We start from the raw sequence: 15,716 nt of genomic DNA on the forward strand, positions 1-15,716 counted from the left end.
ACATCTGACGCCCAACCGTGGTTGTCCTGGCAAAAAAAAAGGACTGTACAGCTTAAAAAATCATGGCTTTTCCGCCCTAGGGATCTAGGATGGATGGCTTGGTTGAGGAGAAAAAAAGACGCTGTACGAATTTTTCACAACTATTTTTACATACAAGCCGCTAGCCGAAACCGAAGGACCCGAGGAGGCTGTAACGAACTAATTTTATTGGTCTGCTCGCTATGCAATATGTGCGACTAGCTCAGAAGATTTTTTGCGTTCGTCCCACCAAATTTATATTATAACGTGATCACCCGGTTTCCAGTAACAACACTTGCAGTTTCGTTTCTTGGATATTTATTCTGGCCTAGCTTTATAATGTGATGTGATGATTCGGACATCTCTGCTCTCCCGCCGTAGTGCTGGATGGTCTGTCCATTCTGTCTATCGCCGTGTTCCACCCTACCTTTTCTCTCTAGCTGGTGCGGACGGACCTGGGTGGTCTGCTCAGCAGCTTCGCTCTGCTGCCTTGCCGCTGTTATCGTCCTGAGTGGTGCGGACCGCGTCGTTGGGTGCCTGTCACTTGGGCTGAGAATTGTCGTCGTATGCAGACTCACGGCAGCTAACGGCTGCGATCCCCAAGGCAATCGCCTGGTGGAACGGCAACACGCCAACTCCACGCCTGCTCTGACTAGTGGCGCCGTTATCACGCCGGCTCGGATCGTACGGACACACCAGGCAATCGCTGGGTTCACGTACGTAGTCTCCGACACATTCGACCGGGTTTACACCATAATTCCTGCCGTCTCTCCGAGACCCTTCTCCTATTTGGTCCCGCCTGTTGAATGATTCCTGACTACCGTGGTACTTCGTACTGGACCTCAGCTACCTGCGTCTCAATTCGGAGACTTTCCTTGTCCCAAACGTCTTGACGTAGCGATCTTGTTCCTTGCTGACTATCACGGCTGTAGTTTCTCTGCTGAATTCGTTGCTTCTCGCTGTTGACTTGTATACTCGTTCTCCTTAACTGTCCAGCTTCCAGCGTTCGGCCTGCTTATATAGGCTCCAAAGTCCACGGTTTTACCGTTGGCTCGGTCCAAAGTCCAGCTTTTACCGTTATTCTCCTTTGCCTGGTACGTCGACGGCTACAGTTGACTTGCCGTCCTAGTCCATATCGTGCTCTCCACATTCGCTTCTTCAAACCCGTTTCTCCAAACTCTTTTTCTACCGGTTCAGTTTCTCCAAACTCTCTCTCTACAGGTTTAGAGTTTCAAAACTCTCTTTCTCCTCTCTCACTGCCGTTACTACGCGTTGACTTGTTGCGTAACTGGCTAAGTCAGGCCCTCCTCATGGAATCGTCGACTGCATTTGTGCGGAGTTGTAACTCCTCACAAGGCACATCATTAACAAACGTGAGTCGGACCCTTAGAGGAGGGGTTTCGTCATGAACCCGTCACAAGCCTGCCGGAAATGCAGCAGCCAGGACCACTGGACGCGGGAGTTCCGGAACTGACCAATAAACTTATGCTGGAATTGTGGCAGAATCTATCCCAAGATCTTTGCGACCTATCCTCAGAGGGACAACCAGGGATCGCAATGTGCTGCCCCTCAAAATGAATGGGTGATCTGAAGGCGGAAGAAAGGTAACTGTCCGACAGAATGCTCATAGACAGAATCAGGGTTCAGACTAGCTTTATAAGCAAAGAGTTGGCGGATAGACGCAGAGTGGCGCCTTAGATACTTTTGGGTTGCAAAAATCATAACTCTTAACCAGTTGAGATATTTTCATAATGTTTTTTTTAAATGAAAGGTAATTTTATTACCTTTTGATTAAGTGGTCATACAATATGGTGTGATAAATAGTAGATTTTATACTCGAAAATTAATGTTTTTGGAGGCAGTTTTCTCAATTTTTATCCAATTTCGACAAATACTTTTCATTTGTTCTCTCTGAAAATGCTAATATGGTACATGTTTAAGGCATATGAAACGTAAGGCATATATGAAAAGAATGTTGAGCAATACAACCTAAGATCTAACCCTGTTGTATATATATAGAGAAGGATAAGAAGTCGTTAAGCGAAACTTTCACTTAAGCAATTTCAGTCAGAATTACAACAAGAAGTTAGGAAATCAATTTTCAAACTGTAGAATTAAAAAGAAATAAGGTAATGCGTTTTATCTATTAGAAACGTTTACAGGAAAAGAAACCTGAACATATCACGCAAAAGATATACGAAGCTAATTCCAGCTTATCTGTCTACGATTACTCGTCAGATTATCTGTGGTTGTAATGGTTGGCCTTGGAGGAAATTAATTAAAGTTCAAAAGAATATTTAAAATTGCGGCTTACGCAACGATATTCGAACTTCTTCTCAAGCCCTAGTTGATAACAATCAGCTGATCCTCTCAATCGATTTATCGATTATAAAATACTATCATTTCCGACCCAAGCCGCGTGTTTCCCGAAATAGTTATTTTCTTTTCCGCGGACTCAACAGAAAATATATAGTCGCAGAACGCATACAAGAATGCGGAACAGGGGAAGAGAGACATATTAAATGCGAGGATAAAAACAAAAACTAGAAAAATGCAGTCATAAGTTAGTGAATTGAAACTCCAAAACAAATCATTTATATTAACTTAACCCCCTCTGAACATGCCAACAGATCTTCTTCCCTGTCATCGTGAGGGGCCGTCCATAAACCTCGTGACGCTCCGAGGGGGGGAGGGGGTGCGCCGAAGAGTCACGTAATGTCACAGTAGGGGTTGCGGTGAGAGTCACGGTATGTCATATAGGGGGGAGGGGGTCAAAATGGCCCAAAATTAGCGTCACGAGGTTTATGGACGGCCCCTGAAGGCCTTTAACAAGAATCGGAATGTGGGTAAGTGAACTAATATAAATGGATCTATAATATAAAGTGAAAAAATGAATGATCTGTCCGTTGTATACTGCCCAATCCACTCGCCCACTGCTGACGAGCTCCGTCCGTGTTGCAGTGTTTTTTGTTTTGATGCGCTGGACTCCAACTAAGCTTGCGCATAATTGACTGTAATAGTTATTTGATTAATGAGGATAGTTAGTTAGTTCTCATATGAAATCTCTCTTTTAGTTAATTGATAATGGGCATTCTCTTCTCCGTTAGCTTTTCATTACCAAATTAGTTGTTGTTGCTGTGCTGCGGTACATTTTAATGAAGACACCTGATGATCATTAACTAAGATAAGAATATGCTTAGGAACGATCCGCTTAGTAATTAACCATTCTTATAAGGAAAATAGTAACGAAGGCAACTATGAGACCCAATGAAATCTAGACATTAGAATCAAATTCAAATTATATAGTATATTTAAGTCAACATCTTTCTTAAATATTAATTCTTATTATTCTTATTTAATTCTGAATTAGTAATTAATAATGAAGCAACGCAAACGTAATAATGCCATACATCTGAAATTTTGTTTACGTTTTGCTTTCTGAAAGTTATTGAATAAATAATAATGTATTTTATATCTTGATTCGCACAATTATGAGTGAGTAGATGAAATTCGTTGGCGACCTGGGGATTTAAATTATTTGATCGGCTACATTTGTTTCTAGGGCAAATAGCTTTTGTATTTTCGCCATGATCGGAAGGAATGCCCCTAGTTTCGCTACCGATTTTAAGGTATTAAGGTCAATTTCATCATATCAATCTGATCATGAAGTCAATTGTGCCCAATGGAGAGCTTCAGCAAACATTGAATTGGCAGAACCTCGTTTTCACAAGCCAGCAAAAGTGGCTTATCTTTTGAAAGGACTAATCGCAGATTTCTTGCATTGGATTGCAAACTTGCGACTTAAACGACATGTATCAAGAGTTTATGAGAGAGAATATAACCTTGGGCATATGTCCCTGTTTCCAACACCACATCAATGCGTCCTGAGACCTGATAGTAGCATCTAGCCAAATTGGCCACAAATCACCCAAGTTTAATTATCAGCCAGGTATCAAAAAAATCTTTTATATAATTTACACGTCCGAGTCCGTTAAAACGCTTGGGATGAGATGGAACCCTCAGAACGATGCGTTTTATTATAGCTTGGAGGATTCGTTTCAGTTCTTACCACCAACTAAATGCAACATCTTGTTCGTCACAGCTCGTTTCTTTGATCCTTTGGGATTGTTGTGTCCGTTGATTACAAGGGCAAACATCTTGCTTCAGGAACTGTGACGACAAAAATTGGATTGGGACGAATTGGTTCTCATGAATTTGGATATCAGCTGGAACGAATTTAAGCAGAATTCTTTAGCAATTAAAAAGATATCCATTCCTCCATATATATGTCTGACTGCCTTTGACACTGTTCAAATCCACTGCTATACCGTGGCTGGGTCAAATAGGTTGTTAGGACTGGTAACCGCAAAGTCGAGAGTGTCCCGACTTAAAACAAAATCAATTCCAGCTGTTTGCAGCACATCATGCTGGCCCAGCTATGGTCTCAAGTATCTCCTTTGCTTATCCAATTAGAGTTTTAAAGCATGGTCGGACTCACAAGTCACATTTTACTTGTTAAGAGGGAGATCCGTCCACTCTAGCAACATTTTTCGCAAATAGAGTTTTTGAAATACAAGAACTCACAGAGAATGTACTTTTTGTCATGTGCCCACGGAAACGAATCCAGCTATTTAGTATCATGTGGAACAGATATCGAGCGTTTAATGTGTACTCCTTGGGAGAAGGGAACAGATTTCTTACTCAGAAGTCCAAATGAGTGGTCACATCGCATCACATTGAACTTTAACCTGGGTTACAATTGTCAGAAAACATGAAAAGCGTGGAAGTATGTTCCGTCACAACTAACCAACCGAATGTCTTTATTAAGCTTGTTGCAAAATGTTTATCATTTTGTTTAAGTGAAGAAGCGTCAACACGAGGTCGTTATTTCGGATAACGAACTGAAGTTGTCGTTTCTTAGGATGGTCCAAATATTTAAAAACTCGGACTTTGGTTCAGAATATGTAAAGTTGGAGAGATCTAAAAACTTAACCTCACATATACAGCGTTAAAATCCTTTCATACACACCAGCGAGGTAGAAGGTGTGACGTTCAATTAATCCGAGTTGGGCGAGTTTATTAAACGCAAAAAGTTTTTCTGCAAATCGAGAGAAATTTACATTACTAACAAAAAAATATTAAAACATTTTACAAAAGTGTGGGCGTGGCAGCTTTAGGTGATTTGTGGGCGTGGCAAAAAATTTTGTTGCACATCGAGAGAAATTTACAAGACTTTTCAAAAAACAAAAAAGAAATAATATCAAAACATTTTTCAAAAGTGTTGGCGTGGCAGTTTTAGGAGGTTGGTGGGCGTGGCAAAAAATGTTTTGGTAGATAGAAATTTACAAGAATAATAAAAATATCAAACAATTTTTCAAAAGGCTTGGCACCTTAGAGCGGTTTGTGGGCGTTAGGGTGGGCGTGGAAAAAAAAAAATTTCGGAAATCGATAGGAACTATCAAGATTATCAAAACAAAAGAAAAAAATATCAAATCTATATACTGAATCTCAAATTTTTAGCTTTTATGGTTCCGGAGATCTCGACGTTCATACGGACAGACACACAGGCAGAAAAACGCACGGACAGACGGACATTGTCATATCGAGTTGGCTATTGATCCTGATCAGAAAAATACTTTATCGGGTCGGAAACGCTTTCCTCTGCGTGTTACATACTTTTCAACGAATCTAGTATACCCTTTTACTCTTCGAGTAAGAAACGAAAAATAAATCTGTTCTGAAAGAGCTGAAAACCAAGTTCCAAAGTCGGATCGAAACCATTCGCGACTAGTCCAGGAAGCTATTTCGATCTTAGAGGCAGAATTAAAATGTTGACTCGAAAACTTGAATGCTTTCAATAATAAGGCAAATCCATTGCAAGAACAGATAGAAGAAATAGATTGAGGCGATGAGTTGGAAGAATTTTGTATTGAAGTGACTAAGGCAAAAATAATATGAGGGTTGTGTTTTGTCTCTGCCTGGTTTGGGAATCATCAATATAGGCTGTCATATTTGCACATTCTGCACATTTGGGGCTAGTATCCAAGTTTCGTAATCGCATTAAATAGATGGCATAAGGTCTGAACCGATCTGATCATTAGTGGTGTCAACAAGTCATGTCCAGGTGATTTTTTGGGAGCTTTAATGATAGATGCTATCTCGCTTTGGCTAAATGGTATTGGATTTATTGGTGTCAAATTTTTAGTTACGGCAGGTAGGACAAAGAGGTTGATAGCAGAATTACCTTGGAATACTTTCTGAAGAAGATCGGCCAACGCATTAGCTCTAGCTTATCCAGCTTCCAAAGGGATCTCGCAGTTGAACGACCGTTTCTGCTGGTGGCTGAATACTTTTGTGTACTTTCGCTTGATGTATACATATATTCTGGGCGTTTGCTTCCTTAAGCATAAGTGCTTAAGTAGACTTACCAACGTGTTGCTATTTTTAGCTGTTGCTTGGCCCTTGGGAATCTGTGATCCGCCATTCTCTTCTAAGCCATCGTTTTTCAAGTACTAGCTGTTCGATTGCGCGATTTGTCTTCCTATGATTTGTCGTATTGTGTGTGTCTGGCGGGTTAGGGGCCTTGGCTGCAGCAACAAGTGTTTCCTGCATCGATTCGACCAGTCGTTTCTGCTGTCTGTCAGCCTGTAAGGTCGAGAGTAAGAAGAATTGGAGAGTGATCAGATTATGGTTCTGCAAGTGACCTGGCCCTAATATTATATGTTGGGATCTTTTTTGTTATTGCGAAGTAGGGTGTCGTGATATTAAAAAAATATCGTATCGATGATATTTTTTTTATCAAAACAAAATGATGATAATATTTAAAATATCACAAAAAATATCGATATATATGATATTTTTTTTTTCAAATAAAATTGTATTTCCCCACAATGAAAATATAAAAGTTTCTTATTAACTTAATTTTTATATTTAATTTCATATTTTCATTTAATCTAAATATATCATAACTTAAATTCATGGATTTCTAATACAGATCATAATAATAATAATACGGATATAATACAGATAATAATAAATTCTCAGTGAAATTTTGAGCTTCTGAAATTTGAACATACGCACACATACATACACCTTATGACCTACCTTGTTTTCGCACATTTTACGAAAACATCGTTATGTTTATTTTTAAGGTGCGAGGACATGTTTGAAGTGTTTCCACAGGTTTTTATTATTCTTTCGAACAATTTGCATTTTGCAGTCCCGTTTTTTATTTCTATGTAATTTGATTTGATATCTATTTTATCACGTGCTCGTGTAGTTGGTATCGCGTCGAAATCAAAGTGAGCGAAGGGAAAATATCAAAAAAATATCGCAATACCGATATTTGGGCAAAAAAAATATCACGATATAAATATATCATTTTCAGAAAAAAATATCGATATATTGATATTTTGATATATTATCAAAAAAAAAAAAAAAAAAAAAAATTACTTCGATTCGCGTCGGGGTAAGACGTATTTTCATCGAGCTCTGTACAAAATCAATTTATTTAAGTGAAGTGAATAAATAAAACAAAATAAATTACAAATATCAGCGAAAAGACGCTATTAGCAATGTTAAATTGCAAATCTATAATATTTGTTGTGTGTGGAAACATTAAATTAAAACAAAAGCTAATTTAAATAGACAACAAACAAATCGACAGTTCCAAAATGAGCCAACGCGAATTGCGCGCTCAGCGGCAAAAAGAGCAAGACGAGCGCCGGCTCTCTCTCCAACGAAACAATGCCTACTTCACCTTCGTGTCTGACGCCCGTGAGTGCCAAACAACCCATCGAGTCGATGACCTAGCACCTGCAGAAAGCAAACGATCGCGGTCCTGCTCACCAATGCTTATGACTGCACAATGTGAGCCCGAACGCATTGAGAGCGTCTCTCTCGCGCTCTCCTCATTGCAAACGGTGCCAAACTCTGTAGCTACCAGCACAGTAACTTCGATATCTACTGCAACTGCACCTATAGCAACAACAACAACATCAACACTATGCTCAGTACCGAGAGTTGTGTACATTTCTGCTGAAACAACAACAACCAAAGCAAGTGCACTCTCTCCGACTCTAGAAAACAAAAGCGGACAAGAACCAAAACAAAACACAAAACTGTTTCAAACAGGGCTGGATCGCTACATTCAAATAAAGCGAAAGCTAAGCCCACAACACAAACAGGCTGGCAATCAGCCGAAAATAAATCGCACCAACGTTGACAACTCAACTTCAAATAGGTTTGCACTACTGGATGACTGCGAAGTGCATCCAATGAAAGAACAGGAGCAGAAGAAGATTAAGCCGCCTCCAATATTTATACGAGAGAAAACCTCAAGCGCACTGGTTAACAAACTAGCTACGATCATCGGAGAAAACAGGTTCCACGTTATACCTCTTACCAAGGGAAACATACATGAAACGAAAGTGCAGACTCCGGATGAGTCTAGCCATCGATCAGTGACCAAGTACCTGGATGAAGCTGGAAAGAGTTACTATACCTACCAGCTTAAAAGTGCCAAAGGATTGCAGGTCGTCATTAAAGGAATTGAATCATCAGTGACCCCATCCGAAATTATCGAGGCACTAAAGGAGAAAAACTTTAAGGCAAAAACGGTGATCAATATTCTTAACAGGAAGAAAGAGCCGCAGCCACTCTTCAAAGTCGAACTGGAGCCATCGAGTCAAAAAATCAGCAAAAATGAAGTACATCCTATTTATAAACTCCAGTTTCTACTGCACCGGAGAATAACCGTCGAAGAGCCACACAAGCGCAAGCAGCCTGTGCAGTGCACTAACTGCCAAGAATATGGCCACACCAAAGCGTGCTGCACCCTAAAATCTATCTGCGTCGTTTGCAGCGATGCTCACAGTACCGCAAACTGTCCCAAGAACAAGGACGACAGCTCAATTAAATTATCAATTATCATCACCAAAAGGATATCCCAATCAATGATTACAGCTGAGGCACTTTCAGAACTTTCATCTGATCACTGCCCGGTGCTCTTTAATCTTTTGTACCAACTGCAACACATCGAGCGGCCGTATAGACTCACAAGCAACAGGACCAACTGGGAGAGGTACAAAAAATACGTTTGTTCACATACCGACTTCTCTAGCTCATTGGAAACCGAGCAAGACATCGATCAGTTTGCTGGTAGCCTAGAATCAACACTAGTCGCAGCAGCAAAAGCGTCAACTCCACAAAATACCAACGGATGCAGTAAAAAGTTCAACATGACAAGTCGAGATACCGAACTCCTTGTGCTTGAAAAACGACGACTTCGAAGGGAGTGGCAGGAGCACAGATCACCTGGCGCAAAGAGTAGACTAAAAGCAGCTTCTCGCAGACTTACTAAAGCGCTTAAGAAAAAAGAAGCGGACGCACAACTGCGTTACATCGAGAACCTCACGCCCACCAGCACAAAAAACTCATTGTGGAAAGCCCACAGGAATCTGCAGGCACCAGCAGAAACTGTCGTACCCCTCCGTAACTCTACCGGAAACTGGTCTCGTAGTGACATGGACAGAGCAAGAGTCTTCGCTGATCATCTCAAAAAGGTATTTCAACCCAATCCAGCCACTAACTCATTTACTCTCCCACCCTTAACTGCATCTGAATTAGCACCACAAGATCCCATAGAATTTCGGCCAAGCGAAATAACGAAAGTCATTAGAGACCAACTGAAGACTGGAAAATCGCCTGGCTTCGATTTAATAACACCGAGCTTCCAATGTGTGCAGTTCTACAAATCTACCTACTCTTCAACGCTATTACCAAAATTGGATACTTTCCTCAAAAGTGGAAGAAATCAGTTATAGTTATGATCCCTAAGCCTGGGAAAGACAAAACACAGCCATCATCATACAGGCCAATAAGCCTGCTTACTTGTCTCTCCAAGTTATTTGAAAAAGTACTGCTGCTACGAATCAGTCCCCACCTTAAAACACACGACACACTCCCATCGCACCAATTTGGTTTTCGGGCAAAACATGGAACTGTTGAGCAGGTTAACCGCATCACAACGGAAATTCGCACTGCTTTTGAGCATCGTGAATATTGTACAGCTTTATTCTTAGACGTTGCACAAGCATTCGATAGAGTATGGTTGGATGGACTTATGTTTAAAATAACCAAACTGCTGCCTCAAAACATACATAAGCTTCTAAAGTCTTACTTATACAAAAGAGTGTTCGCGGTTAGATGTAGTTCAAGCACTTCAAGCGATTGTACTATAGAAGCTGGAGTGCCCCAAGGAAGTGTATTAGGTCCAATTCTATACACTCTATACACAGCGGACATCCCAACAGACTACCAGCTAACAATATCCACATTCGCTGATGACACTGCAATACTGAGTCGATCCAGATGCCCAGTAAAAGCTACGATGCAACTAGCACGCTATTTAACATGTGTAGAGAATTGGCGCATACGAGTAAACGAACAAAAATGCAAACAAGTTACGTTTACCCTTAACAAACAAAGCTGCCCGCCCTTGGTTATGAACCACACGCGCATCCCACAAGCCGATGACGTAACATACTTAGGTATTCATCTGGACAAGCGGCTCACCTGGCGGAAACACATAGAGGCCAAGACGACGCACCTGAGACTAAAAGCAAAGGATCTACACTGGCTTATAAACGTTCGGTCTCCCCTGAGCCTGGAGTACAAAGTCCTTTTGTATAACTCCGTTCTTAAACCCATATGGACCTATGGCTCCGAGCTATGGGGCAATGCATCGAGAAGCAACATCGACATCATTCAGCGAGCACAGTCTAGGATTCTGAGAATCATAACCGGAGCTCCATGGTATCTTCGGAACGAGAATATACACAAAGACCATTAGGCAGTACTCTTTTTTATCCCCTTTCCATCTAATGCCCTCGACTGCATGCGACGCTACTACAACCACTCGGTTGACAGTGTCCACCGTTCTTTTTTTTTTCGAACTTATTGCGTTATTTATTCGACCTTCTCTTATTATGAGACTAACAATGATTATTCAAATCTTATTATATAAATTAGTTTAAGTACAATATTAAATAGTTGTATTAGTTTGAGACGGCCCTAGGATTTCTTTGCTGGGCTGGAGAATCTTTGCGCTTTAGTCTGCTGTGACTACATACACGCGTGAGCGACTTCGCGAGAGGATTTTCGTCTGGATTTCCTCGTTGACGAGGTTTATGTTGAGGTTTCTATGGATGCTTTTGCTGCGTAGGTACCATGGTGCCCCAGTGATAGTTCGCAGAATCGCTGACTGAGCTCGCTGTATAATTTCAATGTTGGTTTGGGACGCGTTTCCCCATAATTCACAGCCGTATGTCCAAATGGGTTTCAGCACGGTATTGTAGAGAAGTACTTTGTATTCCAGACTAAGCGGAGAGTTGCAATTAATAAGCTAGTGGAGATTGCCTGCTTTAAGCTTCATATGAGTCCTTTTAAATTCTATATGTCGCCGCCAGGTGAGGCGTCTATCTAGGTGAACCCCGAGATATGTTACTACGTCTGATTGTGGGATGAGTGTATTGTTTAGGGTACATGGTGGGCAGGTTTGTCTATTCAGTGTGAATGTTACATGTGTGCTTTTGGTCTCGTTTTTCTTAATGCGCCAGTCCGCAAACCATCTTTCCACTGTTTTAAGATGACAGTCAAGTTTTTCTGTTGCCTTTGATGGGCATTTGGATCGGCTGAGGTCGTGAGCTGATAGCTTGTAGGCATGTCTGCTGTACATAAAGTGTAAGGAACGGGGCCCAGCACACTTCCTTAGGGAACTCCAGCATTGATGACGCGGTCGTGTGAAGTCTAACTGTTACACCTGATTGAGAACACTCTCTTGAAGAGATAAGATTCGAACACTTTGTGGGTATTCTGGGGAAGCAGTTTTGTTATCTTGTACATTAGTCCTTCCAGCCAGACTCGGTCAAATGCTTGTGCGACATCTAAGAATATTGCTGAGCAGTATTCCCGGTGCTCAAAAGCAGTACGAATTTCGTTTGTGATGCGATTGACCTGTTCGATCGTTCAATGATTTTTGCGAAAACCAAATTGATGGGATGGTATTGTGTTTCGCATTCTTAAGTAGGGAGCCAGGTGTTTTAAGAATGCCTTTTCAAACAGTTTCGAGAGACACGATAGGAGGCTGATTGGTCTGTAGGATGAGGGTTGCGTTTTGTCTTTGCCTGGCTTGGGAATCATCACTATGAACGCCTTTTTCCACCTTTGGGGATAGTATCCAAGTTTCGTAATAGCATTAAAGAGATTGCATAAGGTCAGAAACGCACACGGTGGGAGTTCTATGATCATTTTTGGTGTCACCAAGTCGTGTCCAGGAGATTTTTTGGGCTCAAGATCTTTTATTATAGATGCTATCTCACGTTGACTAAATGTTATTGGATTTATTGGTGGCTGGATTTTAATTGCTACAGGTAGGACAAATGAGTTGCTAGCAGTATTTGGTTGGAATACGCCTTGAAGGTGATCGGCGAATGCACTTGCTCTATCTTGTTCGCAGCGTATCCAGCTTCCTGAAAGGCCTCGCAGTGGAACGACTGTTTCTGCTGGTGGCTGAATATTTTTGTGTGCTTTCCACAAAGGGTTCTTCTTGCTGGTGGGCGATAGTTGTTCGATATATACCAATGCTAGGCGTTTGCTTCCTCAAGCTTAAGTGCCCTGGTTAGTCTACGTTTTGCTATTTTTAGCTGTTCCTTAGCCTTTGGGGATCTGTGATTCTGTGATTCTCTTCTTAGTCTTCGTTTTTCAAGTACTAGCTGTTCGATTTCGCGAGTTGTCTTGGTATGATTTGTCATTTTGTGTGTGTCTGGAGGGGTAGAGGCCTTGGCTGCAGCAACAAGATTTTCCTCCATCGATTCGGTCGGTCAATATCCTCATGGGTAGACACTGTTTGAGTTGGTACCATGTGAGTACAAACATATTTCGTGTACCTTGCCCAGTTGGTCCTGTTGCCTGTCAGCCTGTATGTGTGCTCAGTTGTATGTGGTCGATGCCTGAGAGCAAGTAAAACTGGTGAGTGATCTGATGATAGTTCTGCAAGTGACTCAGCCGTAATATTATTTCTAGGGATCTTTCTTATTATTGCGAAGTCAATGAGATCCGGGAGCTTATTTGGATCTGCTGGCCAGTATGTAGGCCTACCCGGAGTGACATAATCGAGCTTATTTCGAGGCTTAATGAGCGCGTTGTAAAGTTCTTTACCCTTTGGGTTTAAAAGGCGTGAACCCCAGTGCGTGTGCTTGGCATTGTAGTCACCAGCCGCTATAAATCGCTCACCGAGTGAGTTGAAAAATTCCAATAATTGGTCCTCAGAAACTGCAAAACGAGGTGGGCAGTAGACTGCGGCCAGAGTGACGGGGCCGATGCTAGATTGCATGCTTATGGAAGTGGATTGCAGGTAGTCCGTCTCAGTTCTATTGTGAAGGTGGTGTTTGATGCGACCTCTGATAAGTATGCCAGTGCCGCCATTGGCTTTTCCGTCCGGATGGTTAGTGGCGTAGAATAGGTATCCTGGAACATGGAAGTTGTGCTTGTCTCTTTGATGTGTCTCGGAGAGGAGCATGACGTCAATATTTTTTTTTCGGATAGGAACTGGGCAAGTTTGAGTTTATGCCGTGAAACGCCATTCGCGTTCCACATAGATATTTGAAGTGGAGACATTATGTTTATTTTGATGACACGAAAAGCTGTATCAGCATATTTTGGTTTCGCATAAGCTCTTGCATTGTGGTTTGCATGAATGTCATAAATTCTTTTTGGGTTTGCTGGAGTGAGATCATCATCGTTTCAATGCCAGTTGATATATGCTGCGTTTGATCGTTCGAAGTAGTTATTTCCTGTTCTTCCCGCGTAGTAGTTGACTTTTGTGTTATTGGATTCACGCTTTTAATTCCCGATCTTAAGGCAGTAGCGAAGGAAACGCTAGGATTGGTTCGATGTGTAGGAAGGGGTGCCGTGTGAGAGGGGCCCGATTGTGGCGGAGTGTGACTGATGTGTGTGGCCTGAGCTCGTGTTGATTCTCCGTGTTTGTTAAGACGGTTCTTTAGTTCCTTATATACTACACAGCCATGCCAATTCGCTGTGTGACTTCCACCGCAGTTGCTGCACATTTTAACAGAGCTGTCTTCCTTGTTCTTATGACAGTTCGCTGTGCTGTGGGCTTCACTACAGACTACGCAGATAGAGTTCAGTGGACAGTAAGCCTTAGTGTGGCCATATTCTCTGCACTGGGCGGTTGCACTTGTGTGGCTCTTCTACTGTGATACGCCGATGCAATAGGAGCTGTAACTTGTAGATTGGGTGAACTTCATTTTTTTTTAGTACCTGGCTCTCTGGCTCCAACTCGATTTTGAACATTGGTTGTGGTTCCTTATTTTTGTTAAGTATGTTCATGACCATTTTTGCATTAAAGTTCTTTTCCTTGAGCGCTTCTACGATTTCAGTGGTCGAAACAGTTGCCTCAATCCCTTTTAGAACAACCTGTAGGCCCCTTGCGCTTTTTAGTTGGTATGTATAAAAGTTTTTTCCTGCATCGTCCAGGAATTTGGTTAGGATACGATGGCTAGCCTCGATGTGAGTTTGAACTTTTATTTCATTTATGTTCCCTTTTCTTAGGGGGATTATGTAGAACGAGTTTTCACCTATTAATGTCGCTATTTTGTTCACTATGGCACTTGAGCTTTTTTCGCGAATGTATATTGGAGGAGGCTTAACCTTCTTAGGTTCCTCTTTGGATGACTTTGCCGTTTGTACACTTTCATAAGTAGAATTTGCCAGAAGCTCAAATCTGTTGGTGTTTGCTGGCGTTTTATTAGTGACATCGTCTCGTGTAATTTTTGCCTTATTTTCGGATTGTTGATTTTTATTATTTTGAGGGCTGAGTTTTCTTTTAATTGTTATGTAGGACTGGAATGGATCCAGTCTGTATGGTCGACCCGGCGTTCATGTTTATGTTTTGGTATTCTGCTAGCACAGCGGAACCTTAAGTTGCGTTTTTGTTTTGATCGCTGGCTCAGGGCTAGCAAGTACTTGCGTCGACGAAATTGAGAGAGCCGATGATACCGTTCCAGTTGTTGTTGTGATTGCAGTTGCAGTGGTTGTTGTTGTCACAGTACTAGTCACCGTAGGCAAGCGTAAAGAAATTTCGCAAGTGTTTGGTGCTTGCGGGTTTTGTGACGAAGCTAGTAATGAGGGAGAGCAAGAACGCGCTCTTTCTTGAGTTGTTGGCAAAAGTAAATTCGTCGGGTTAGGGTTGATTGACCGCTCGATGTCTGCAGAAGTCGCGGAGACGTATGAGAAGTACGCGTTGTTTCGTTGCAATGAGAGCCGGCGGTCGTCTTGCTCGCGTTGACGCTGAGCGCCTTCTGACTCATAGTTGTTGTTTTTATTTGCTTTTCTTTTTGTTTTTGGTCTTTTGTTTGAAGATGTCAAAAAACTACTTGTTTGTTTCAAACACAGAATATGTATTCGAGCGATGGTGCATCGCACAGAGCGTCTCTTTCGCTTTCGATTTATTTATTTGTTTTATATTAATCACCATTCACTTCACTCAAATTAACCGATACGGAGCTCGATTAAAAACACGTCTTCACACGTCAACAAACGGCGGCATATGCCTGTCCACCGTGGACCGTGCTTTTCTATAGCGATACTGGGACTGTAAGAGGTTTCCCGCCATTCTC

At 41.7% G+C, this 15,716-nt stretch overlaps 1 protein-coding gene across 1 annotated transcript in view; it reads right to left on the reverse strand.

The window, feature by feature from the left end:
- LOC120457517 (piezo-type mechanosensitive ion channel component-like) overlaps positions 1-15,716 on the reverse strand; it is a 263,145-nt gene that overhangs the window by 119,292 nt on the left and 128,137 nt on the right. The window lies entirely within an intron of this gene.

This window comes from Drosophila santomea, unplaced genomic scaffold (assembly GCF_016746245.2).
Source record: "Drosophila santomea strain STO CAGO 1482 unplaced genomic scaffold, Prin_Dsan_1.1 Segkk11_quiver_pilon_scaf, whole genome shotgun sequence".
Lineage (NCBI taxonomy): Eukaryota > Metazoa > Arthropoda > Insecta > Diptera > Drosophilidae > Drosophila > Drosophila santomea.